Source organism: Bos grunniens, chromosome 2 (assembly GCF_055505025.1).
Source record: "Bos grunniens cultivar Pamir isolate PY7600 chromosome 2, Bosgru_T2T1.0, whole genome shotgun sequence".
In the NCBI taxonomy this organism is placed as follows: Eukaryota; Metazoa; Chordata; class Mammalia; order Artiodactyla; family Bovidae; genus Bos; species Bos grunniens.
The window spans coordinates 69,229,487-69,256,229 of record NC_141166.1 but is presented as its reverse complement, the minus strand read 5'-3'; the positions used below and the strand labels follow the sequence as shown (position 1 = coordinate 69,256,229).

Sequence of the window (26,743 nt, the reverse complement as noted above, 5' to 3'; positions counted from 1 at the left end):
CATTAAAGATGTTAATACTAAAATATTTTTTTATTTCCTCTATGGTCTCTGTCTCTTTCAGCTTGTTATGGTGTTGTGGATTTTATTATTATTGCAATTTAATTTCATTCTAAACACAGAAAATAATAATTATTAGCATGAATTTTAACATTGGTACTTATATTGCATGATACCAAATGTAAGTGAAAATATTAGTTCTTATCTCATATGTGGAACTGAAGATATACAATTCATATTCCTTTTTAGCTTGTATATGAAAAAGTCTTTCTTTCTTACTTGACAGTGGAAACACACTGAATTCAGCTGTTTTATTTCACTTTTTGATTTGGATATATTCTGCTAACAATCTCTGTGTACTTGTGCTAAGTCGCTTTAGTCCTGTCCAACTCATTGAGACCCTATGGACTGTAGCCCACCAGATTTCTCTGACTCTGGGATTCTCCAGGTAAGAATACTGGAGTGGGTTGCCATGCCTTCCTCCAGAGGATCTTCCCAGTCCAGGGACTGAACCAAGTTTCTTCCATCTTCTGCACTGGCAGGCAGGTTCTTTACCACTAGCGCCACCTGGTCTACTTTTGGCTCTAAGATGTGTAAGACAGAACATCAAAGGAAAGGAATTATGGGTTTTTCTCCTGCTTCCTTCAGTGACATCATTTTCAGCTTAAGCAATTGACTAACATAAGGAAGTAGCACACATAAAGACAATATGATGTCGTTCCTTTCTTTTTTTTGTTTTAAATTCAGATAAGTTCTGGTTCAAACAGAGAGGATTGCCTCTTGTGGCTGTTAAGCCTCCTTGCCTACTCAACTGGGGACTTGGCACAATTACACTCAGTTTGAGTATTGCTGAACTACCACACATTGTGAGTTTATCAGAATTTGGTGAATATGATCATCTTAGATAGTATCTATGAATGGGATAACAAGCAATGGCAGACATGTCTATTGTGCATATCTTCTTTGGTCACATGTATGCTCCGCTATCCCAAAAGACTTTTGTTATAAAACACAAGTTCAAAGACAAGCTGTTAAAATGTCAACATGTTAAAAACCAAGCACAAAGTCTTTCTGTGTCTGGGGCCTAGGTCACAGACTTAACTTGTAAAGGTGAAAACTTGCTGTGTCTAAAGAATATTTACTATATAAAGAAGAATTAAAGAAAGACATTTCCTTCAGAAATATTTTACTTTTTAAACATAGTATTGGAAGTCTTAGCCACAGAAGTCAGACAGACATTATTTGTTTGTTTATTTGTTTGCTTTCTTCCTTACAAGAATGCCCCTTTGAAGTTGGAGAAATTTTAAGAAGTCAGGAAACTACTAAGAGAATACCTGGGAAACAAGACATTGTGCAAATTTTAACTTCATTTTGTTGAGTGGCCATAATGCTTCTAAGCTAGATGGAATTTAGACTGTATTATTGTTGGGGGAAAGAAAATGAACAAGGGATTTAAAATCAGAAAACGTATACTTACTAGATAGATAAAATATAAATAAGTTATATAACTTGATCTGTAAAATGAGAATGATCATGCTCGTCTCTTGGAGTTTTGCAAAAACACAACTCTAATATACACAGGGGGGTTCTAATAAAAGTTCCAAGATGAATATGGAATCTGACATAATAGATATTTTATAGATAATAAATATCTTTTTAAAAATGGAAATATCCTATGACACTTGAGGAAAAATCTTATTAATATGCTCTAAGGGTCAAAAATAATTTTGGAAGATAAATAAAAATAGGACAGTATACATTTGAATCTTTGAAAGTATCATAAAAGATAAAAACAGTAAGTGACAAAATGACAAAAAAAAAAAAAAAAAAAACTGAAATATCATGATGAGTTGTTCAACACTGCAAGAAAAGAATCAGACCAAAAAGAAGGCTATCCCAGAAAGAGAAAATTGAGGAGAAATGAGGAGTTGATTTTACAGTTCTGTTTGAAGCGTGATCCTGGAGAAAGAGTTCCATAAGGCCCTGTCTGATTTCTATACCCTATATTAATCTTGTTTTTCTCTGAATCAGCACTATATCACTTAATTATGTACCTCTTAAATCATGCCCCATTCCAAATGTCTGTGTCTCATGTTCATCACTATTTTACAGATTTCTTGGTCATTAAAAACCAACTATGAACATTCATTTTTTTCTTTTATTTTCTCAGTATATGGCAAAATAAAAGTTAATTGTTTTTCAGGTGCTTACTTTATTTTTCACATTCCTATGACTGTTTCTATGGTCATTATAAAATAACAATTCAAATATTTGGATAAAAATGAGAGGCTTAGGCTAAAGATTATTGAGTCATTTTTGGGTTCAAAAGTTTATTATATACATGCCCCTGGAAAACAGAGATTTCTTTAATGAAAATAGATGATTTGAAGCCTAATAATTCAGTGTTTACATAATCCAATTTCCTTAGAAAACAATTCTTCTATTTGTTTAAAGTCCACGACCCTAACTACCATCTTATACCGGGTCCTATTGTACTTCTTGTTCTTATGTTTTCCTTCATTTTCTTCATTTGTTCTGTCTGCTTCTTTGTATCTTGTTTCAGATTTTATTTTTATAGTTCCATTGCATGGAGATGTATGTTTTATTCTGTTCTGCTTTGCTTTGCCTTAATTATAAGAGTCTTTATTTGGAATTAAAAAAATATTTCCCATAAATGACAACATTATTTTGTACCAGATTTATAGACCAATTTCTTGGCTAATTATTTGGCCAACATTCTGAGACAGTTATTTAAAAACACGAGTGTTCTGTGTCATCATATGAAAATCAAGAATAATCGTAAGAAATGTGTGCAATTAGTTGATAATTCATTTGCTATAGACTCTATGTTTTTACAAATCACTATAGATAAAGGACCTGTATACAAAAGAAATAAAGAATTCATCATTAAACATTAACAATAGCAATAACATAATAATCTCCTTACCCACTACCAATAATAAGACAATATTTCAAGATATATGTTCAAGGAAAATATACAGATAGCAATTAATATGGACATGAAAAAAATTCAAGACGATAAGTCATTAGGAAAATTCAATACCACTACACACTTTACTAGAATGGGAATATAATAATAGTACCAATGAAAGTGAAAGAGGCGAGTAAAAAACCTGGCTTAAAACTCAACGTTCAGAAAACTAAGATCATGGCATCTGGTCCTATCACTTCATGGCAAATACATAAAATGTAAATCTATGTTCACACAAAAACCTGAATCTTGACGTTTATACTATTCTTCAGATAATTATCAACAACTTGAACCCAACCAAATGTTCCTCAATTACAGAATTAATAAATTTTGGTATATCAATATAGTCAAATACTATTCAGCTATAAAAAGGAAAAAACTCCTGACAGACACAACATGCATGAACCTCAAATGCCTAATGCAAATGAAAAGAAAATAGGTTTAAAGGGCTACATACTGTATTAATCCATTTATATGACATTCTAAAACTTGTAAACTATGGAGACAGAAAACAAATCCATAGTTGTAATGTGCTAGAATTAAAGAGAAAGATTGAATACAGAGTGAAGTGGGGTAATTTTTTGGTGTAATGGCTCTATTCTCTACCTTGATGGTAGTGGTGGTTCCATGACTAAACAAAGTTGTTAAAACTTATAGACCTGAACAGTAAAAAGATTGAATTTTTAGTACTTAAATGGATAGTGAGCTATTTGTCATTAGACATAAGGCGAGATACACAAGATGTATAAAGAAAGAGGGTATTTTAAGAAAACTCTCAATTCATTAAGACATTATCAAGTATCACTTCAGTTCAATCACTCAGTTGTGTCCTAATCTTTGTGACCCCATGGACTACAACATATCAGGCTTCCCTATCCATCATCAACTCCTGGAGCTGACTAATGTCCATCGCATTGGTGATGCCATCCAACCATCTCATCCTTTTCAGGAAAGTAATGTCTCTGCTTTTTAACATGGTGTCTAGGTTGGTCATAGTTTTTCTTCAAGGAGCAAGCATCTTTTAATTTCATGGCTGTAGTCACCATCTGCAGTGATTTTGAAGCCCAAAAAACAAAGTCTGTCCAATAAGTCTGTTGTTTCATGTCCAGTTCTCACTGTTGCTTCCTGACCTGCATACAGATTTCTCAAGAGGCAGATCAGGTGGTCCGCATATGATTCTGTAAATGAGGAAGAATTGGCTCTTTATTTTACCGTATTTCGATAAAGCTAAGACGTGCATTTTTTCACATTGTATCATCCCTTGAATTAAGATGACTCTAAAACAAATGGGACATCATAACTGAATCACTTACTGGAACACAAAATAGTGCTATATCTTTCAATTGATGATATCTCAGATTTGATGAAATTCAGTAATTATTCTCCTTTAGCTAGCAAGTTTTGGGAAGTATATCTTTGTCAAAAGGGTTAAAGGCTGAAACACTGACTACTGCACTTTGCTGACCTTCATTCCACAAGACACTACTAATTACTTCACAGCAACTGCTAAATGGAAGAACACAATCAATATGATATTGAGACATTTAGTGTGTCACTGGAGTATTTAAAGCAAGATTCCAGGGAACTGTAAGTTAAAAAGGAAAATTAATTTCTAACTGCTTGAACCAGCATGGTCAATAGAGCCTTCAGAAATGATGGACATGTTCAGTCTGCACTGACCACAAGCCACTTGTGACTATAGAATGCTTGAAATGTGACTACTGCAACTGAGAAACTAAACATATAACTTTCCATCATGTTAATTTAAATTTAAATGGCAATGAAGCAAGTTTAACCTGACTGAGGCACAGAGAGAATTCCAGCATGGTCAGAGTATGCCCAGGGGGAAAGAGGAGTCACAGGGCAGCAGTCAGAGGCAGGCAAAGGCCAGTCTAGAAGGGCCTTGTGAACCCTGGGACTTTTTTTCTATGTGTAAAGGGTCACCCTGGGAGGGCTTTAAAAAGAGAGTGATCTGACAATTGGTCTTGAGAAATCTGTATGCAGTCAGAAAGCAACATTTAGAACTGGACATGGAACAACAGACTGGTTCCAAATAGGGAAAGGAGTACGTCAAGCCTGTATATTGTGACCCTGCTTATTTAACTTATATGCAGAGTACATCATGAGAAACGCTGGACTGGATCAAGCACAAGCTGGAATCAAGATTGCCGGGAGAAATATCAATAACCTCAGATATGCAGATGACACCACCCTTATGGCAGAAAACAATGAACTAAAGAGGTTCCTGACGGAAGTGAAAGAGGAGAGTGAAAAAGTTGGCATAAAGCTCAACATTCAGAAAACTAAGATTATGGCATCTGGTCCCATCACTTCATGGCAAATAGATGGGGAAACAATGGAAATAGTGACAGACTTTATTTTTGGGGGCTCCAAAATCACAGCAGATGGTGACTGCAGCCATGAAATTAAAAGATGCTTGCTTCTTGGAAGAAAAGCTATGACCAACCTAGACAGCATATTAAAAAGCAGAGACATTACTTTGCCAACAAAGGTCCATCCAGTCAAAACTATGGTTTTTCCAGTAGTTATGTATGGATGTGAAAGCTGGACTATAAAGAAAGCTGAGCACCAAAGAACTGATGCTTTTGAACTGTGGTGTTGGAGAAGACTCTTAAGAGTCCTTTAGACTGCAAGGAGATCCAACCAGTCCATCCTAAAGGAAATCAGTCCTGGGTTTTCATTGGAAGGACTGATTTTGAAGCTGAAACTCTAATACGGCCACCTGATGCAAAGAACTGACTCATTGGAAAAGACCCTGATGCTGGGAAAGATTGCAGGTGGGAGGAGAAGGGGACGACAGAGGATAAGATGGTTGGATGCTATCACTGACTCAATGGACATGAGTTTAAGTAAACTCTAGGAGTTGGTGATGGACAGGGAGGCCTGGTGTGTTGCAGTCCCTGGGGTCGCAAAGAGTCAGACATGACTGAGCAACTGAACTGAACTGATCTGATCTAATTACCTATCAACACTACCAAGGCTTCTGGGTAGAGAATGGGAGGGGAGAGAAGTGGGCAGAGAGAGCATTTAGGAAGCTGTAGAAGGGTCCAGGTGAGAGCCTCTTGTGGTTTAACTAGGAGGGGCAGACATAAGCTACTCTCCAGTACTGGACGGTGCTGGGAAACTGCCAGAAACCTCTGGGGGGTGCCTGAGAGTGTTGCTACTGGACCAAGATAGAGCCACTACTCATCCATTAATTTATTTAAAATATGTATAGATTGAGCATCTGCTCTTTACCAGGAGCTGTGCTAGGAGTTGGGATTACAGCAATGAAAGGTACAGTCATGGTCCTGACCTCTTGGAGATTATAGTCTGGGGGGTATTGAATAGAAGACAACCAACGAAGACATCGAAAAAGCAATAGAGTCCAGAAAAACATCTATTTCTGCTTTATTGACTATGCCAAAGCCTTTGACTGTGTGGATCACAATAAACTGTGGAAAATTATGAAAGAGATGGGAATACCAGACCACCTGATCTGCCTCTTGAGAAACCTATATGCAGGTCAGGAAGCAACAGTTAGAACTGGACATGGAACGACAGACTGGTTCCAAATAGGAAAAGGAGTATGTCAAGGCTGTATATTGTCACCCTGCTTATTTAACTTCTATGCAGAGTACATCATGAGAAACACTGGCCTGGAAGAAGCCCAAGCTGGAATCAAGATTGCCGGGAGAAAGATCAATAACCTCAGATATGCAGATGACACCACCATTACGGCAGAAAGTGAAGAGGAACTAAAAAGCCTCTTGATGAAAGTGAAAGTGGAGAGGGAAAAAGTTGGCTTAAAGCTCAACATTCAGAAAACTAAGATTATGGCATCTGGTCCCATCACTTCATGGCAAATAGATGGGGAAACAGTGGAAACAGTGTCAGACTTTATTTTTTTGGGCTCCAAAATCACTGCAGATGGTGACTGCAGCCATGAAATTAAAAGATGCTTACTCCTTGGAAGAAAAGTTATGACCAACATAGATAGCATGTTCAAAAGGCAGAGACATTACTTTGCCAACAAAGCTCCATCTAGTCAAGACTATGGTTTTTCCAGTGGTCATTTATAGATGTGAGAGTTGGACTGTGAAAAAAGCTGAGTGCTGAATAATTGATGCTTTTGAACTATGGTGTTGGAGAAGACTCTTGAGAGTCCCTTGGACTGCAAGGAGATCCAACCAGTCCATTCTGAAGGAGATCAGCCCTGGGATTTCTTTGGAAGGAATGATGCTAAAGCTGAAACTCCAGTACTTTGGCTACCTCATGGGAAGAGTTGACTCATTGGAATAGACTCTGAAGCTGGGAGGGATTGGGGGCAGGAGGAGAAGGGGACGACAGAGGATGAGATGGCTGGATGGCATCACTGACTCTATGGACATGAGTCTGAGTGAACTCCTGGAGTTGGTGATGGACAGGGAGGCCTGGTGTGCTGCAATTCATGGGGTCGCAAAGAATTGAACACTACTGAGCGACTGAACTGAACTGAACTGAACTGAATAAATTTATTGCTGTTGAGATCAGCTCTGAAAAAAATCTAGATTTCCTCCTGTAAACAATGGGGAGACATTGATGGTACTGATGCTTTACACTTATTTTTTTAATTGATGTATGTCTTATAAATAGTAGATTGTCCAGATCGAAAATGCCCCTCATTATGAATTATAACCACCACTCAGTCAAGATTCAGAATATTTTCAGTGTGTTAGTATTCAGTTAAAATTGTTCCACACATATTTTTCATGTGTTAGTGGTGGGAGGTGAGTACCATTTCCTCCCACTTCATCATCCTGATCACTTCCAGCCACCGTAATACTAATTGCAATTGTTAGGAGTCAAAATGTGTCTAAAAATATCTAGATAATTGACTTATCTGAAAATTATAATTAAAAAATGTAGTTTGCAATGATTAAGTTAATAATAAAAATCCTAATAATTAATACTTCAAACATGATATCCTCATAATAACAGCAGTGGCAGCAGCAACAGCAACATCAACAGTAATAATAATATTTGCTGCTGCTGCTAAGTTGCTTCAGTCGTGTCCGACTCTGTGCTACCCCATAGACAGCAGCCCACAAGGCTCCCCTGTCCCTGGGATTCTCCAGGCAAGAACACTGGAGTGGGTTGCCATTGCCTTCTCCAATGCAGGAAACTGAAAAGTGAAAGTGAAGTCTCTGAGTCTTGTCTGACTCTAAGCGCCCCCATGGACTGCGGCCCACCAGGCTCCTCCATCCATGGGATTTTCCAGGCAAGAGTACTGGAGTGGGGTGCCATTGCCTTCTCCAATAATAATGTTTATTGAACACTTAAGATATACTAAGAACTTCACAACCATTATCACAGTTAATCTATACAGTAAGCCTATGAAGTAGGTCATATTATCATTCTTATTTTCCCCATATGGGGCCTTAAACTCACACTGTCCAAAATGTAGTTCACTGGAATTTAAATGTAGTAGGCTGCTGAGCATAAATTCTAATAGCACATTAGGTCCCTTAGCCAAGTCATTGAGAAAATTATATTTCTTTTGTCCAATTTTTTGTCATCTACTTGTTCAATATCTTCTGATAGTTTCTGGAATTCTGCATGCTATTTTCCTCCACAGTCAGAACTGTGGTTATTTTCTCATATATGGGTTCTTATAACTAATTCAGAAGTTCAAAGCCTCAATTAAGAATAATACTTAAGTTAAAGAAAATGTATCATCTTCTTCAATGTTACTTAAAAGGGTAATTTTCCTTTATAATTCAGTGTGTAATACCTGCTGCCAAGTATATTACCCTCAGCCTAGCTACTGTTTTCTTTGAACCAGGAAAGATATTTGATACCTATGTACTCCTAGACTCTGCCCATGATACTACATTGGGAAATCATTTTAAAACTTTGTATATTTTCTTGTAAGAATCACTTCTTTAATGTACTCTAAACTGAACAGGATGATGGACTTCACACTAGGGAAGAACACTGACTCTGAAGCCCTTTTCTCATGTTTTATAATGAAATTTCTACAGCCCCTAGTTTTTCTGTTAACTCACTTTGCCTCTGAAAAATGGAAGTTCTCATAGAGTAGGACAGCATTTCCCAAACCTGCCTGACATAAAGAATGACTGGAGTCACACAGTAAATTATAGATTTCAAGGTCTCTCCTAGGTGATTTCCTGGAATTCATAATTTTATAAAGTTCTTCTAATGATTTTATGATTCAGAAGAGTTGAACTCAGTGCTCTGTTGTGACCTAGCTTGGTGGGATGGGGGTCGGAGTGAGATCCCAGAAGGAGGGGGTATATGTGTACATATAGCTGACTCACTTCATTGTACAGCAGAGCCCAACTAACCTTTGTAAAGCAACTATGTGAGTGTATGTGCTCAGTCGCTCAGTGGTGTCCAACTCGGCAACCCCACGGACTATAGTCCACCAGGCTACTCTGTTCATGGAATTTTTCAAGCAAGAACACTGGAGTAGGTTGCCTTTCCTTCTCCTAAAGGGGATCTTCCAGATCCAGGGACTGAACCCATGTCTCCTGAGTCTCCTGCATTGGCATGTGGATTTTTACCACTGAGCCACCTATACCCCAATTTAAAAATATCTGAAATCAAAAGACATTTTTTTTTAAGAGGGGAGGGGAAGGAAACTTTGGATTATAGTAAGTCTCCTACATACGTACAAGCCTTCAAAGATGTGAACGTGCTACTACCCGGACTTCACTGCATCATTTGTTCAAGAGGGTAGATAGAATTAAATCCATCAAGGAACCAGAACGTGTGCTGTAAACATTGGGTGTGAGTGAAATTGCAGCTTGCCTTCCATCTCCTATTGCTGATGATCTTTCAGCCCTACCATCTCCCACATCCTCTTCCTCCTGCAGTCACTAACTCTTCTTACCTGTTCACTCAATGCCAGCCCCTGTATGCTGGCTGTTGTACTGCACTTTTCAAGGTCCTGTACTGTAAGATTTAAAACGTTTTCCTTATTATTGCGTTTCTTTTTTTTTTTACCTATCTTTTTTTTTTAATTTTATTTTTAAACTTTACATAATTGTATTAGTTTTGCCAAATATCAAAATGAATCCGCCACAGGTATACATGTGTTCCCCATCCTGAACCCTCCTCCCTCCCCCCTCCCCATACCATCCCTCTGGTTCGTCCCAGTGCACTAGCCCCAAGCATCCAGTATCGTGTGTTTCTTTTTTAATGTATTATTTTGTGTGAAAAGTATTATAAACGTATTACAGTTCAGGACTATATACTCAATTGGGTTGGTTGGGTACCAGGCTAACTTTTTTGGTCTTACAAACTGATCGAACTTAAGAACACGCTCTTAGAATGGAGCTTGTAGGAGAGTTACTGTAGGAGCCTTACTGTGTCAAGACACTAATGAGTCCAAGTGCAGCACTGGGACTCTGGGGTCAACCAAATTGGGCACAGAAGTAAAGGAAACAGATCCACGTACTTTAGCTTTTCAGATTTTGGGTATAAATCATATGTACTTGCAAGTATTATAGTTCATACAATATATAGGTTTCTAAGAGGGATAAAAGGTCTATTTTTGATCCTTCGGCTCTGGTACCTGCTCTACCTGATGGTTTCTGAATGATCTATTTATCATTTTGAAGGCTCAGTTGGTTCAATTGAGAAAGTCCTGCTTTTAGTAATAATCAAATTGGCATAGGCCACTTTTCCAGAGGGATATACATGAAGATTGAGATTGAAAGTCAGTTCTTCATATATTTGATTTTCATGCCATTAGAAATGTTACAAATAGAGGGATCAGAGCGATTTTATATTGAAAATCAGTGGAGCATTATCTTTGCTACTTGGGGTGACAACTTCCTTTAGATATTAATGTCACAATTTTGTTTCAAGTTCTGTTTTCTTTTGAAAAATAAGTATTTCCTTATAGCTTAGAATTCAAGTCAATTTTATAAGCAGCATATAAAAGCACATTCATTTTTATGGATGTCTGCCTATGTATTTATTCCAGGACTATTCTCAAATATTTTCAGCCTACAACATTTACCCTTAAAAGAGTTCTCTATTAACTCTTTCAGTAACTTCTTATCCTTAATTAAAAAAAAGAAAAATTATTGGCGTATAGTTGCTTAACATTATTGTGTTAGTCTTAGCTGTACAGCCGTGATTCAGCTATACATATACATATATACATTATTTTTCAGATACTTTAATCATATAGGTTATACAGAACATTGAGTAGAGTTTCCTGTGTTATACAGTAGGTCCTTGTTGGTTATCTACTTTATATGTAGTAGTATGTATATGTTAATCCCAAGATCCTTATTTATCCCTGCCTGCTATTTTTTCCCTTTTGTAACCATAAGTTCGTTTTCAAAATCTGTGAGTCTGTTTCTATTTTGTAAATAAATTCAGTTGTATCATTTTTAAACATTAGATTCCACATATGTGATATCATATGATATTTGTCTTTATCTGACTTCATGATTATCGTTCATGATTATCATTCATTATCATTGAATGATACTGATTATCATTCATCTAGTATGATAATCTCTAGATCCATTCATATTGTTGCAAATGAAATCATTTTATTCTTTTTTATGGCTGAGTAGTATTCCATTGTCAGAGAAGGCAATGGCACTCCACTCCAGTACTCTTGCCTGGAAAATCCCATGGGCGGAGGAGCCTGGTAGGCTGCAGTCCATGGGGCCACACAGAGTCGGACACGACTGAAGCGACTTAGCAGCAGCAGCAGCAGTATTCCATTGTAGATACATACACATTTTCTTTATCTATTCCTCTGTTGATGAACATTTAGGTTGCTTCCATGTCTTGGCTATTTCAGATAGTGCTGCAGTGAACATTGGGTTGCATGTATCTTTTTTGATTATGGTTTTCTATGGATATATTCCCAGGAGGGGCTTTCCAGTTGATGCTAGTGGTAAAGAATCTGCTCACCAATGCAGGAGACATAAGAGATGTGGGTTTGATTCCTGGGTAGGGAAGATCCCCTGGAGAAGGAAATGGCAACCCACTCAACTGTTTTTGCCTGGAGAATCCCATGGACAGAGAAGCCTGGTGGGCCACAGTCCATGGGGTCACAAACAGGCACGACTGAAGCTGTTTAGCATGGACACAGATGCCCAGGAGTGGGATTGCGGGATCATATGTTAGTTCTGTTTTTAGGTTTTTAAGGAACCTTCATACCATTCTTCATAATAGTTGTATCAATTTAAATTCCCCTCAACAGTGTGGGAGGGTTCCTTTTTCTCCATACCCTCTCCAGCATTTATTGTTTGTAGACTTCTTGATGATGGCCATTCTGACTGGTGTGAGGTGATACCTCACTGTAGTTTTGATTTGCATTTTTCTGATAATTACTGATGTCAAGCATCTTTTCATGGGTTTTTTTTTTTGGGGGGGGTCATCTGTATGTTTTCTTTGTAGAAATTTCTATTTATGTTGATCTTCCACCCATTGTTTTGATTGAATTGTTTGTTTCTTTGACAGTGATTTGCATAAATTGTCTAGATGTTTTGGAGATTAAACCCTTGCAGAGAATATATTTACAAATATTTTCTCCCATTATGAGGGTTATCTTTTTGTATTGTTTATGATTTCTTTAGCTGTGCAAAAGCTTTTTAGTTTAATTAGGTCCCATTTGTTTATTTTGGTTTTTATTCTCATTTCTCTAGGAGAAGGATCCAAAAAGATAGTGCTGTAATTTATGTCAAAGAGTGTTCTACTTTTGTGTTCCTCTAAGAGTTTATAGTGCATGACCTTTCATTTAGGTCTTTGTTTCATTTTGACTTTATTTTTGTACATGGTGTTAGAGAATGTTCTAATTTCATTCTCTTGCATGTAGCTCTTCAGTTTTCCTAGCACCACTTATTAAGAGACTGTCTTTTCTCCATTGTATATTCTTGCCTCCTTTGTCATAGACTAATTGATCATTGGCATGAGGGATTATTTCTGGGCTTTCTATCCTGTATCCCATCCTTAAGAAAATCATTGATTCTTCTTGAAGATGTTTTTATCACTATGAAAAGACAAAGTTATGTCACTTGTTCAAGTTTTCACAGTAAATGTTGAACCAAACAATCTACAAACTTTTACACCCAATCCACAGTCTTCATATTATACTACTCTGCAAGCTTATGATGATAGAAGATATTAAATTAAAACAGGAACAAGTAAATTATGCTCATGACCAATAAAAGTATATTTTAAGAAACGGACTCAAGTTTTTTGAAAGTAAGAAACAATAACCTTTCATTTGACAACAATTAATCCTATTCTTGGTTTAACTGGAATTTAATCAGGAGTGTAACTGGAATTTAATCAGCAGATTAACACCTGTACTTAGGCAAGATTTAGAGTGTATGTATGTTACAAAAAAGTGAAATGAACTAACTTTCTCAGATGTTTAGTTCAGTTCAGTCACTCAGTTGTGTCCAACTCTTTACTACCCCATAAATTGCAGCACGCCAGGCTGCCATCACCAACTCCTGGAGTTCACTCAAACTCGTGTCCATCGAGTCGGTGATTCCATCCAGCCATCTCATCCTCTGTCATTCCCTTCTCCTCCTACCCCCAATCCCTCCCAGCATCAGGGTCTTTTCCAGTGAGTCAACTCTTCGCATGAGGTGGCCAAAGTATTGCAGTTTCAGCTTCAGCATCAGTCCTTCCAATGAACACCCAGGACTGATCTCCTTTAGGATGGACTGGTTGGATCTCCTTGCAGTCCAAGGGACTCTCAAGAGTCTTCTCCAACACCACAGTTCAAAAGCATCAATTCTTCGGTGCTCAGCTTTCTTCACAGTCCAACTCTCACATCCATACATGACCACTGGAAAAACTATAGCCTTGACTAGATGGACCTTTGTTGTTAAATATGTATTTTAAAGTTGTATTGTAGTGATTCTAGTCAGAAAAAAAGATCAGTTATAGAAGGCATTTAGGATGTTCATTAAGTAAAAAGATAAATTACAAATCAGTTACACTGGAGAACAGCCTGGTTATTGGGGGAAGGAAACAACTGAATTTATGCTACTGCTAAGTTGCTTCAGTCATGTCCAACTCTGTGTGACCCCATAGACAGCAGCCTACCAGGCTGCTCCATCCCTGGGATTCTCCAGGCAAGAGTACTGGAGTGGGGTGCCATTGCCTTCTCCGAAATGAATTTATACTTCACCCTTTAAACCAAAAATAATTTTAGGTGGATAGACGATATCATGGATTTTAGAAGTACTAGAAAAATAACTGTTTAAAGTCTATAGTGTTGAGGTAATGAAGCTTCTCTTGGCACAGCACTAGGATCTGAAAAAGTAAATAGCTTAGAAATAATCACACAGAGATTTAACATTTCTCTTTAGAAAATAACCAGGGCTTCCCTGGTGGCTCAGATGGTAAAGCGTCTGCTCACAATGTGGGAGACCTGGGTTCAATCCCTGGGTTGGGAAGATCCTGTGGAGAAGGAAATGGCAACCTACTCCAGTATTCTTACCTGGAAAATCCCATAGACAGAGGATCCTGGTAGGCTACAGTCCATGGGGTAGCAAAGAGTCGGACACGACTGAGCGACTTCACTTCACTTCACTTAGAAAATACACATAGACAAAGAGAAAAGGCAAACTTTAGTTGGGTAAAATATTTATTGAATGCATGAAAATATATTTTCAATTTGTAATATAAAAAGAGCTTTTAGATATCAACAAGGATAAGACCAACAATCTGTTTGAAAAGACAATGATAGGTGAGTCACAAATGAATAAATACAAATCTTTAGGAAAAATACAAAGCAATATGACAAGCTAGTTAGGCTTAATCATAATCTAGCTGCAAGTTTAATAATGATGTTTGTTTTCATTTTTGCCATTCAAACAATCTAAATCAGCACAATGGGTAATATTATTTTATTGTGGTATTAAAGATAAGCTATTATACTTGTAAAGCACTTAGCATTATAAATTATTTCTAATCTTTCTAGAAAATGACTTGGTAATATGAAGCAAAATGTAAAATGTGCAAATCTTCTGACCTACAAATTTTACTTTGGGTCACGTATCCTAAGAATATGTGTAAATATCCAATGAAAATAATTTCAATATTTTGCTTATGTGAAAATTTTAATAATCTAAATAGCTATTAACATGTAAATACTTGCATAAATTAAAATATATTCTTTAAAATTATGTTTTTAATTTTTCTCTTATATTTTAGCAATTATTCAAAACAAATGAGTCAATTATTTATGGGGTTATGGTGTTATAAAAAGTAACTAGTATGAATTACATACAATTAATTTTTATGGTTGTTTTCCTTTCCTGATTGATAGTGAGAGGTTTCTTAAATTTTAAAATTTCAATTGCAATAATTTTGAGTTTTCCTGATTTTAATGGGAGTTTTGATTTAGTCTCATGTGATAACTAAATAGTTTCCTTATAATTTTTCATATATTCTTTAAAAGCAAACGGTTGGATATGTTTTGCTTTCTCCATTTTCCTAACGAATAAAGCAAAAAGTTTAAATAACTTGCTCAAGTAAACACAAGCTAGGACTTTATTCCATTGAAATAAAGAAAGGACCTTTTCATCAAGTTGCTGGGGAATTAAATTACTAACTTCCTATTCTGCATACTTGGTTCAGTCAACAAGGGCCTGCAAATACCTCCAAGTATTGTTGAATCAATTATTTTAATCCTTGTTTTTCAAGCAGCAGTACTAAGTGGAAACAGCTTGAGATTTTTGTCTCTTGCATTGTTGTTGTTGTTGTTATTCAGTTGCCAAGTTGTGTCTGACTCTCTGCAGCCCCATGGACTACAGCACACCAGGCCTCCCTGAGTCCCGTTGCAATAGATTTATTTCTTCACTGACATGCTTGAGAGAAATCTAGTGTATGGGTATTTCGATGATATTTAAGTTTTGCACTTTACAATACAATTTGAAAACCTGCTTGCACTACTTGTCAGCAATTGACCCTTAAGTGCTATTCAGGTTATCAAACCAGATGTGTTTAATATTAGGACATAGGAAATAGTATAATGTCAGGTGGATTGAAAGTAGTTTATTCACATGAATTAATATAGAAAGGTCTGGTATATGAAAATATTTTATTACAAAAGGTGGCACTGTCAATGAGGTTGGTACTTTAGTCAGCAGTATATTATGGTGAAAATTACCTGTTAAATATGAATAATTTAAAACTGATGCCAGGGAGCTTCTTTGAAATGAAATTTTGTATTATAGACAACTTCTCATGAATAAAATTATAAGAGTAATTCTAGGACTTATTGTTATGATGAACAGTTAATGTTTTTAACAGGAAATATATCAGAAAATGGTTTCTTTCTCTCACTCAGCAATCTTGTATAATGAAATATACTCTTCGCATACTAGTTGCTGTTACTTTGCAAGCCATAGGTTTATATCCTGGGCACAACAAACCTATATGAAATTGAAAAATGATACCCAGGTCATTTTTTTTTTTTGTCTGCTTTAAAGACTTGAGTCATTAGCCATCCATTTTCTTATACAAAACAAATGTTTTAGATGAAATCATGTTTGAAAATGAAAGTCACTCATATGTGTGATTCTTTGCAACCCCATGGACTATAGCCTGCCAGGCTACTCTGTCCATGGGATACTCCAGGAAAGAATACTGGAGTATTAGCTATAGTTTTGTAGCTAGTTTTCATTTGCTTCATGTAGAATATGAACTCTACCCTGTATAACTTTTACACATTTATTGTGTTCTGCATGCATGAGTGCTCAGTTGCTTTAGTCATATTCGACTCTTTTCAACCCTATGAACTATAACCCTCCAGGCTTCTTTGTCCTTGGTATTCTCCAGGCAAGAATATTGCCTGGGCAATATTCTTCAGGCAAGTGGGTTGCCATTCCCTTCTCCAGGAGATCCCAACCCAGGAATCCAACCTTGGTCTCCTGCATTGCAGGCAGATTCTTTACCATCTGAGCCACCAAGGAAAATTTAATTTACTCTTATTAATCAAATTAATTATCTACGTATTTTTATTAGGTTGTCCATTTTCATAGTACAGTGACTGTACTGTATTTCAACTTAGTGAACACACTATGAATACTAAAAAAAAAACACCAATGTCCTATCTTCTCCAAATGGGAAGCCTACTAGACTCAAATAAAACAAGAAAGAGTAAATATTGCTATATATTCTACGTGATGATGACATCATGATGCCTTTAGGCTAACAGAAAGACTAAATTGGGTTGTGAGAAATTGTCTTTTTTTAATTAGCAAATTTATTTTTATTTTATATAGGTTTTGCCAAAATTAATGCTGAATTTAAGCAGCATCTAAACTTCATCTTCTCTAGCATCATTTATGTTAGTCTCACCCTCTTGAATATTTTACTGTCTGCCACTTACCGTAAAGGTAATACAATGAAAGAATCTTACATGATTCTTTTATGTGGTAACACTTTAAAACATGCTTGCCTGTGTGGAATGTATAAGATTTTGGTTCCAATCATGGTTTTAACTTGTTTACCTCGGAGGAGGAAGAGGTTTTTTTTTTTTTCTTGTATACAGGATTCTTTGTATTTCTTATAGGATAAAACACAGGAAAAAAAGTTTGTTTTTTTTTTTTTTTTTGCAGGTGCATGCTCAGTTATGTCCAACTCTTTGTGACCCCATGGAATGTAGCCCACCAGGCTCCTCTGTCCATACAATTCTCCAGGCAAGGATACTGGAGAGGGTTGCCATTTCCTCTTCCAGGGAATCTGCCTGACACAGGGATTGAACTTGCATCTTCCGCATTCACCAGTGGATTTTTTAACCACTGAGCCACCTGTGAATCCCAGAAAACATTTTTATCCACTTTCAGATTGAGGATCAAGGGTATGACATCAGTGAAAATCTCAAAGTAGGGAAATCTAGGGTGTGCTCATCCCAAGAAGCACTGACATAGGTGGTAAAACCTGTCAGTAATGATCTTATCAATACATATAAGTTTTTTAAAATTAATTTTTATTGGCATGTAGTTGATTTACAGTGTTGTTAGTTTCTGCTATACAGCAAAGTGAATCAGTTATGCAAATACATATATCCACTCTTTTTTAGAGTCTTTTTCCAATATAGGTCATTACAGATTATTGAGTAGAGTTTCCTGTGGTATATGGGCTTCCCTGGTTGTTGAGATGGTAAAGAATCTGCCAGCGATAAGGGAGACCTAGATTCAATCCCTGGCTTTCAAACATCCCCTGGAGAAGAGGACTGGCTATCCACTCTAGTATTACGGCCTGGAGAATTCCATGAACAGAGGAGCCTGGGAGGCTACAGTCCATGGGGTCACAAAGAGTGGGACACAACTGAGCAACTTTCACTTTCACAGAGTGTTCATGTCAATCCTAAGGACTAAGGAAAGGAGACTAAAATATGACAAATATTACTTAGACCTTTAATACCCTCCCATATTTATTTTCTTTTTCTACTAGTACTTGCTGTTCACAATGTTCACAGTTGTTTTTTTTTAATACAGTGTCTTAAAACAATTTTTGTAGAACTGCATCTTGTAATTTTGTGAACCCTAATTACCCCACTAGAGTTTCCTACCTGATGGTCTGTTTTTTCATTGAATAATAAAGATAAAATTTCCAACAACAGAGCCACTCCTTACTCATTGCTAAAGTTATTATCCTAGAACAAACTTCGCATCATACCATTTATTTCCAAGAGAAACAAACACTTTGTTGCCTACATGGTCTTTTCTCTCACTGCCATTTTTCACAAGTATTAATATTATTTATTGAGAGACTTACTTCCTCACACTTTAGTTTTCCTAACTGTCTGATTTAATGGCAAATCCATAGTCCTATTTTAAATATTCTCAAGGCCATGAAAATGCATGCTATTTATTCCAGTTCGGCAGTTTAACTGCGGTACAGAGGTTTGGTACCTAGAGATTTAAGCCTCTACTTAAGCATAAATTACTAAAGCACCCTTTCTTTTTTTCTTGTAAATGTAACTCTCTTTAACATGAATCTCCATAGATGTCTTAAGTAATAACTGATATTCCAAGAAAAAAATCTGAAAAACAGCTAAAAGAGAAGGGGATTTACATTTTTAATCTGATATATTAGATCATCTTTCAATGAAATCCCTGTTAACTGTGATAATCACAATTAATTCATGCCTACTCTTGTCCATAAATCTTTGGGTGGTGCCTTAAAAGGTCTTTCAGAAATAAATCTTTTGCAAAGCTGGAGTCATGCTTCCTGTCCCAGGTCCCTGAGAGAGTGTACAGAGAGATTAAGTCATAATATGAGTTGTAATCGGACAGATGTAGGTGCAAATTGTGGCTCTGTCTCTTACTTAAACTTTCAATGCTTCCAGAGCCTGTCATATGAATTATGAATTACACTTTCTACTTCCTGAGGTTGATTTAACATAAATAATATATGTATAGTGCTCGGCAGTGTCCAGTATATAGTAAGTCTTCAATTCAATAATTATATTAGTCCCTTCTATGCCTAACTCAGCCGTTATCTTCTTTATGATTGCATCTTGAAACAGATTACTAACTGCTTTTTGGAAAGCTTATGATTTATAATTTGCAAGTCCTAATTTAACCAAGACCTGCAACTAGATGCCCTTATGCTAATATGTTTCCTAACTTTGCCACTGCAAATGAATGAGTTGTGGGCAGGGATCATATTATAGGTTTTGCATTTGGCAAGGTACTTGATTTATGTGCTTGCATATAATAAGTATTCAACACATGTTTATAAATTGACCAACAAATATCAGATCAGATCAGTAGCTCAGTCATGTCCGACTCTTTGTGACCCCATGAATCGCAGCACGCCAGGCCTCCCTGTCCATCACCAACTCCCGGAGTTCACCCAGACTCATGTCCATTGAGTCAGTGATGCCGTCCAGCCATCTCATCCTCTGTTGTCCCCTTCTCTTCTTGCCCCTGATCACTCCCAGCATCAGAGTCTTTTCCAATGAGTCAACTCTTCGCATGAAGTGGCCAAAGTACTGGAGTTTCAGCTTTAGCATCATTCCTTCCAAAGAAATCCCAGGGCTGATCTCCTTTAGAATGGACTAGTTGGATCTCCTTGCAGTCCAAGGGACTCTCAAGAGTCTTCTCCAACACCACAGTTCAAAAGCATCAATTCTTCGGCGCTCAGCCTTCTTCACAGTCCAACTCTCACATCCATACATGACCACAGGAAAAACCATAGCCTTGACTAGACGGACCTTTGTTGGCAAAGTAATGTCTCTGCTTTTGAACATGTTATCTAGGTTGGTTATAACTTTCCTTCCAAGTAGTAAGCATCTTTTAATTTCATGGCTGCAGTCACCATCTGCAGTGAATTTGGAGCCCAAAAAATAAAGTCTGACACTGTTTCCAGAGGAAATAAAAATTGTCAACTAATACTCCTTTGTATTTCATTCTTTTTAAAAATGGTTTTTATCACCATAATCATTTTTTAAAATGCTGCTGAGTGCAAAACTGTGTCAAAGAGATTGTGTACTAGACATTTGATAACTGAATGGATGTAGCTAGTATTCATTTACTTCATGTAGAGCATGAACTCTACCCTGGATAACTTTTATACATTTATTGTGTTCTGCATGCATGAGTAAGTGCTCAGTCGCTTCAGTCATATATGACTCTTTGCATCCCTATGAACTACAGCCCTCCAGGCTTCTTTGTCCATAGTATTTTCCAGGCCAGATTGTTGAAGTGGGTTGCCATTTCCTTCTCCAGGGCATCTTCCTACTCAGGATCAAACCCATGTCTCCTGCATTGCAGACAGATTCTTCACCTATTGAGCCACCTGGGAAGCCCTTTTGTGTTCTGGCAAGCCTTAAATATGACTGCTATTTTACCTTATTTCTTCTAGTAATATCTCATCCTATATCTATGTTATGTGTATAGTTGGTCTTCTATATTTAAGGATTCTGGAATTGCAAATATGCCTATTTTCTAAATTCAACTTGTAACTTCAGGATCCATATTTGCTACACATTCTCAGTCATTCAAGACAAGTGCTGAACAGGAGAACATTTGTGATGCCTGGTGTGCACTTTCCCAGGTGAGATCAAAGAAGATGATGCAATGCCTTCGTTTTCCAGCTTTCATACTGTAAATTAGTGTCCTTTTGAGGGTTTTTTAGGGCTATTTTTTCATGTGTTTGTGTTTGTTTTTTTTTTTTTCCATGATTTTACTGTGTAAAGGGCTCCCAAGCATAGAGCTGAAGTGCAGTCCAGTGTTACCAGGTACCAGTAGGCTATGATGTGTTTTAAAGAGAAATTACATGAGTTAGGACTGAACAAAAAAGATCTTCGTGACCCTAAATAATCACAATGGTGTGATCACTCACGTAGAGCCAGACATCCTGGAATGTGAAGTCAAGTGGGCCTTAGAAAGCATCACTATGAACAAAGCTGGTGGAGGTGATCGAATTGCAGTTGAGCTATTTCAAATCCTGAAAGATGATACTGTGAAAGGGCTGCACTCAATATGCCAGCAAATCTGGAAAATTCAGCAGTGGCCACAGGACTGGAAAAGGTCAGTTTTCATTCCAATCCCAAAGAAAGGCAATGCCAAAGAATACTCAAACTACCGCACAATTACACTCATTTCACAGGCTATTAAGTAATGCTCAAAATTCTGCAAGCCAGGCTTCAGCAATACATGAACCATGAACTTCCAGATGTTCAAGCTGGTTTTAGAAAAGGCAGAGGGACCAGAAATCAAATTGTCAACATCCTCTGGATCATCAAAAAAGCAAAAGAGTTCCAGAAAAACATCAAATAGTATTTCTGCTTTATTGACTATGCCAAAGCCTTTGACTGTGTGGATCACAGTAAACTATGGAAAATTCTGAAAGAGATGGGAATGCCAGGCCACTTGACCTGCCTCTTGAGAAATTTGTATGCAGGTGAAGAAGCAACAGTTAGAACTGGACATGGAACAACAGACTGGTTCCAAATAGGGATAGGAGTACCTCAAGGCTGTATATTGTCACCCTGCTCATTTAACTTATATGCAGAGAACACCATGAGAAATTCTGGGCTGGATGAAGCACAAGCTGGAATCAAGATTGCCGGGAAAAATATCAATAACCTCAGATATGCAGATGATACCACCCTTATAGGAGAAAGTGAAGAAGAACTAAAGAGCCTCTTGATGAAAGTGAAAGAGGAGAGTGAAAACGTTGGCTTAAAGCTCAACATTCAGAAAACGAAGATCATGGCATCCAGTCCCATCACTTCATGGCAAATAGATGGGGAAACAGTGGAAATAGTGGCAGACATTATTTTTTGGGCTCCAAAATCACTGCAGATGGTGACTGCAGCCATGAGATTAAAAGATGCTTGCTCCTTGGAAGAAAAGCTGTGACCAACCTAGACAGCATATTAAAAAGCATAGACATTACTTTGCCAACAAAGGTCCATCTAGCCAAGGCTATGGTTTTTCCAGTGGTCATATATGGATGAGAGTTGGACTATAAAGAAATATGAGCGCCAAAGAATTCAAAATACTTTTGAACTGAGATGTTGGAGAAGACTCTTGAGAGTCCCTTGGACTGCAAGGAGATCCAAATTATAATGGGAACTAGTCCTGAATATTCATTGGAAGGACTAATGTTGAAGCTGAAACTCCAATAATTTGACCACCTGATGTGAAGAGCTGACTCATTAGAAAATACCCTGATGCTGGGAAAGATTGCAGGTGGGAGGAGAAGGGGACGACAGAGGATGAAATGGTTGGATGGCATCACCTACTCAATGGAGATGAGTTTGGGTAAACTCGGGGAGTTGGTGGTGGACAGGGAGGCCTGGCATGCTGCAGTCCATGGGGTTGCAAAGAGTCGAACATGACTGAGTGACTGAACTGAACTGAACATGAGTTAGGTAAGCTTCATTCAGACATGAGTTATAATACCATTGGCCATGAGCTCAATGTTAATGAATGAACAATATTCAGTGTTAGATGCCACTTTTTCAAGTTAAAAAGAAACACATTAAAAATGTATTGATTATTTGATCAAAATGTAACCAGAGGCTCATAGAAATCTAATCCTGTATTTCTCCTAGGAGAAATCATTCAGTATTTTCTAATTCAATGTTCATGGTGACTTATAGATCATAACAGCAATAATGATAATCAATTATACCATTCATGATGATTAACATTTAGTAATCTTGTATAAGTTCCTAGAGATGATTGGAATCGGATTGGTTTGTGGGATCCTATGATATTTTCTGTACCTCCCAATACCTTTTGGTATCAGGAGACTGAATATCATGTCAAGTCCAGCTTCCAGGAGTATATATTTGATCAAATTTTTACATAGTATGTCTCAGTTTTGCCCCATACCTACTACCTTTGCCATAACTATTCATACTCTGTAACAAACAGTGGAGCATCATTTGCAGAGATGAGCTGAATATGTAATTTTTGACCATGAAATTTCTTTGTCCCCATGGATCTTATCAGATGTTCAATTTGGCCCTTATTTTACAGCAGCCAATAATTACAGTAAAAAGACTGTTTCTAACCTTAGGGATTCCACTTTCATCTTCTCATCATAAAACAAGACCTACATAGCCAATGTAGAAGAGATATATATGATAAAAGGAAGTGAAGAATGTTAAAAAAGAATAGAAAAAACTGGAAATACAACTGCCATATGACCCCGCAATCCCACTGCTGGGCATACACTCCAAGGAAACCAGAATTGAAAGAGACACGTGTACCCCAGTGTTCATCGCAGCACTGTTTACAATAGCTAGGCCATGGAAGTAACCTACATGTCCATTGGCAGATGAATGGATAAGAAAACTGTGGTATATATACAATGGAATATTACTCAGCTATTAAAAAGAATGAATTTGAATCAGTTCTAATAAGGTGGATGAAACTGGAGCCTATTATACAGAGTGAAGTAAGTCAGAAAGAAAAACACCAATACAGTATAATAACACATATATATGGCTTTTAGAAAGATGGTAACGATGATCCTATATGTGAGACAGCAAAAGAGACACACATGTCAAGAACATACTTTTGAACTCGGTGGGAGAAGCCGAGGGTGGGATGATTTGGGAGAGTAGCATGGAAACATGTGTATTACCATATGTGAAATAGTTCACCAGTCCAAGTTCAGTGCATGAGACAGGGCATTCAGGGCCAGTGCACTGGGACAACCCTGAGGGATGGGATGGGGACGGAGGTAGGAGGGGGATTCAGGATGGGGAACATATGTACACCCATGGCTGATTCCAATATTGTAAAGTAATTAGCCTCCAATTAAAATAAATAAAATTTTAAAAAAGGAATAGAAATGCCATTCAAGGAGAGAGATGCAGATTAGCACAGACTGAATTTATTCCAATGTGCCTTAATATAGATGTTCAATAAAACCAAGTTCATTTCTTCTTGAAAATTCCCCCTTTTAAAATCTCTGCAACACTATGCAAACAAACATAAAGAAATGTCTATCTCTAACCCTGTTCATCTCCTACCTTGTACTATTTATATTTTATGGTGGACACATAATGTAATTTAGTTATGGGAAAATTACAAAACAAGAAGTATTTGAGATCTTCTGTGAGTACATGCACACACACACACACACACACACACATCACAGATAGTGGATTTAGTGGAAAGAGTTCTAAGCTAGGAGAAAAGGGTTAGGATCTAATTACCTGTAAACTGCAAACTATTGGCTTTTTAGGGAACCTATAGTTGAGGCTCAATCTCTATGATATGTTTGCTATGTGTTTGCAGGTTGGGTAGGGTTAACTTTTTTTAAAAATTAAAGTATAGTTCACTTGCAATATTATATTAGCTTCAGGTGTACAGGGCTTCCCTTGTGGCTCAGCTGATGAAGAATCCGCCTGCAGTGTGGGAGACCTGGGTTCAATCCCTGGGTTGGGAAGATCTCCTGGAGAGGGAAAAGGCCACCCACTCCAGTATTTTGACCTGGAGAATCCGTGCGGTTGTAAAGAGTCAGACAAGACTGAGTGACTTTCACTTTCAGGTGTACAACATAGTGATTCAATATTTTTATAGTTTATGCATATACAATATTATTAACTATACTTGTGACTTATTTATTTTATAACTTGTTGTTTGTACCTTTTAATCCCTCTCACCTGTTTTCCTCATCCTCTGATCCTCCTTCCTCTGGCAAATGCTAGTTAGGTCTCTGCATCTGCGAGGGTTAAATTCTTTATTATGATCTTCCATTTCAACATACCAGCTGAGAGAAACAAATGCTGTATCAAGCTAAGAACTACAAAGCAGAAAGTGAATTTATATATTTTTCTCTCTAAATCCCATCATTGGAAAGACATCTAAGTTCTTAGGATTCATACACTGAGAAGAGCCCGTAACCTCTATAGCTCTACGTCATATAAATATGATAGAAAGAGACCAACATTCAATTATTATATTCATCCAGTTTTGTGTCAGTGATTATTTTGGCTTGCTTTGACTAAAACAGTAGTGAACAGGAACTCTTTGTTAAGAGGGATATGAACCTAGAATTCATAGGAGAGTGCATTAGGTAGATTAACAAATGGAATGAATAGTTTGTTTCTGCCCATAACATCATTGAAACATTTGTCTGATTTGAAGACCACTTAATGACTTGGCAGTTTACTTTGGCAACAGAACTTTCTGAGATGGGAAAACAAAATATAGAAGTGGTCACAGTTCTCACCTCTTTATCAGCTATAGTAGTAAATTCAAGATTTAAAATTTGTAGTCAAATATGGAATTTTATAGAACACAATATGAATGCCAAAATAGACACCAGGAAAAATATTTTTCACTTCTATGACTCTATAGTAAAGGTGATCTCAGGTTTAATAGTTATTCCAAAAGAAATGGAGGAAACACTTCATTATGAAACACAGTAATACAACAAATTGTGGGAGGATTGTAATTTCAATGCACAGAATGAACACTAGTATTTATTTACCAAATATGTGGCCAGTCATGTTTAATTGAAGTTATTATTGTAGTGAGAAGAAATAATAATTTGACTTCTGAGGAGTTTTAATTGACAGTATTATATTTGTGCAATGTACATCAACTATAGGATAAGAGAAGTTTTTATAATTACATGCTGAAAAGTGAAAGTATCAATATAAGCTCTATGAATCATGTAAATAATAATATAACAATATAGTTAAGTGGAAAAAAGTTTCTTCACTGGATCCATATAGCTTAGAAAAATATAATTTCATTAAAATGTCACAACTTATCATCTCTCTCCCTAACCTATCTTTTACAATTTTCCTCATTTTCTCTGTATTCCATTATTTCATCATCTTTAATTAGTAAGAACCAACATTTACGGATATCTTTGCATCATCCACTATGGTCCTTAATGTCACCTCAACACGGAAGCTGTGATCCTTTGGAGGATGCCCTTTAGAAAGAAACAGGACTCTTTATTAGATGATATAAGATGTCTCTTGAAGATACATACTTGCAACCAATTATTTAACATATAATTTTCAGATATTTCTATGAAGTGCTTGGGGTATTATCCCATTTTGTCTCCACAAGCACTTCCATTTGCAAGAGATTTTTCCCCATCAGAATCATTATTCAACAAATATTGATTGCATGTTGCAGGCAAATATGATACCATATAAGGTAATATGGCAGATGCCAAGGTAATACACACCCGGACCTGATTCCAGTGGGAAAAGGAAACAAGCACTTAAAATCTTATCTAACTTATGCTACAAGGTGT

At 36.9% G+C, this 26,743-nt stretch overlaps 1 protein-coding gene across 4 annotated transcripts in view; it reads left to right on the top strand.

Annotated features, from left to right (window-relative positions):
* Positions 1 to 26,743, top strand: part of DPP10 (dipeptidyl peptidase like 10) — an 805,225-nt gene that overhangs the window by 604,156 nt on the left and 174,326 nt on the right. The gene's annotated exons all lie outside the window — the stretch shown is intronic.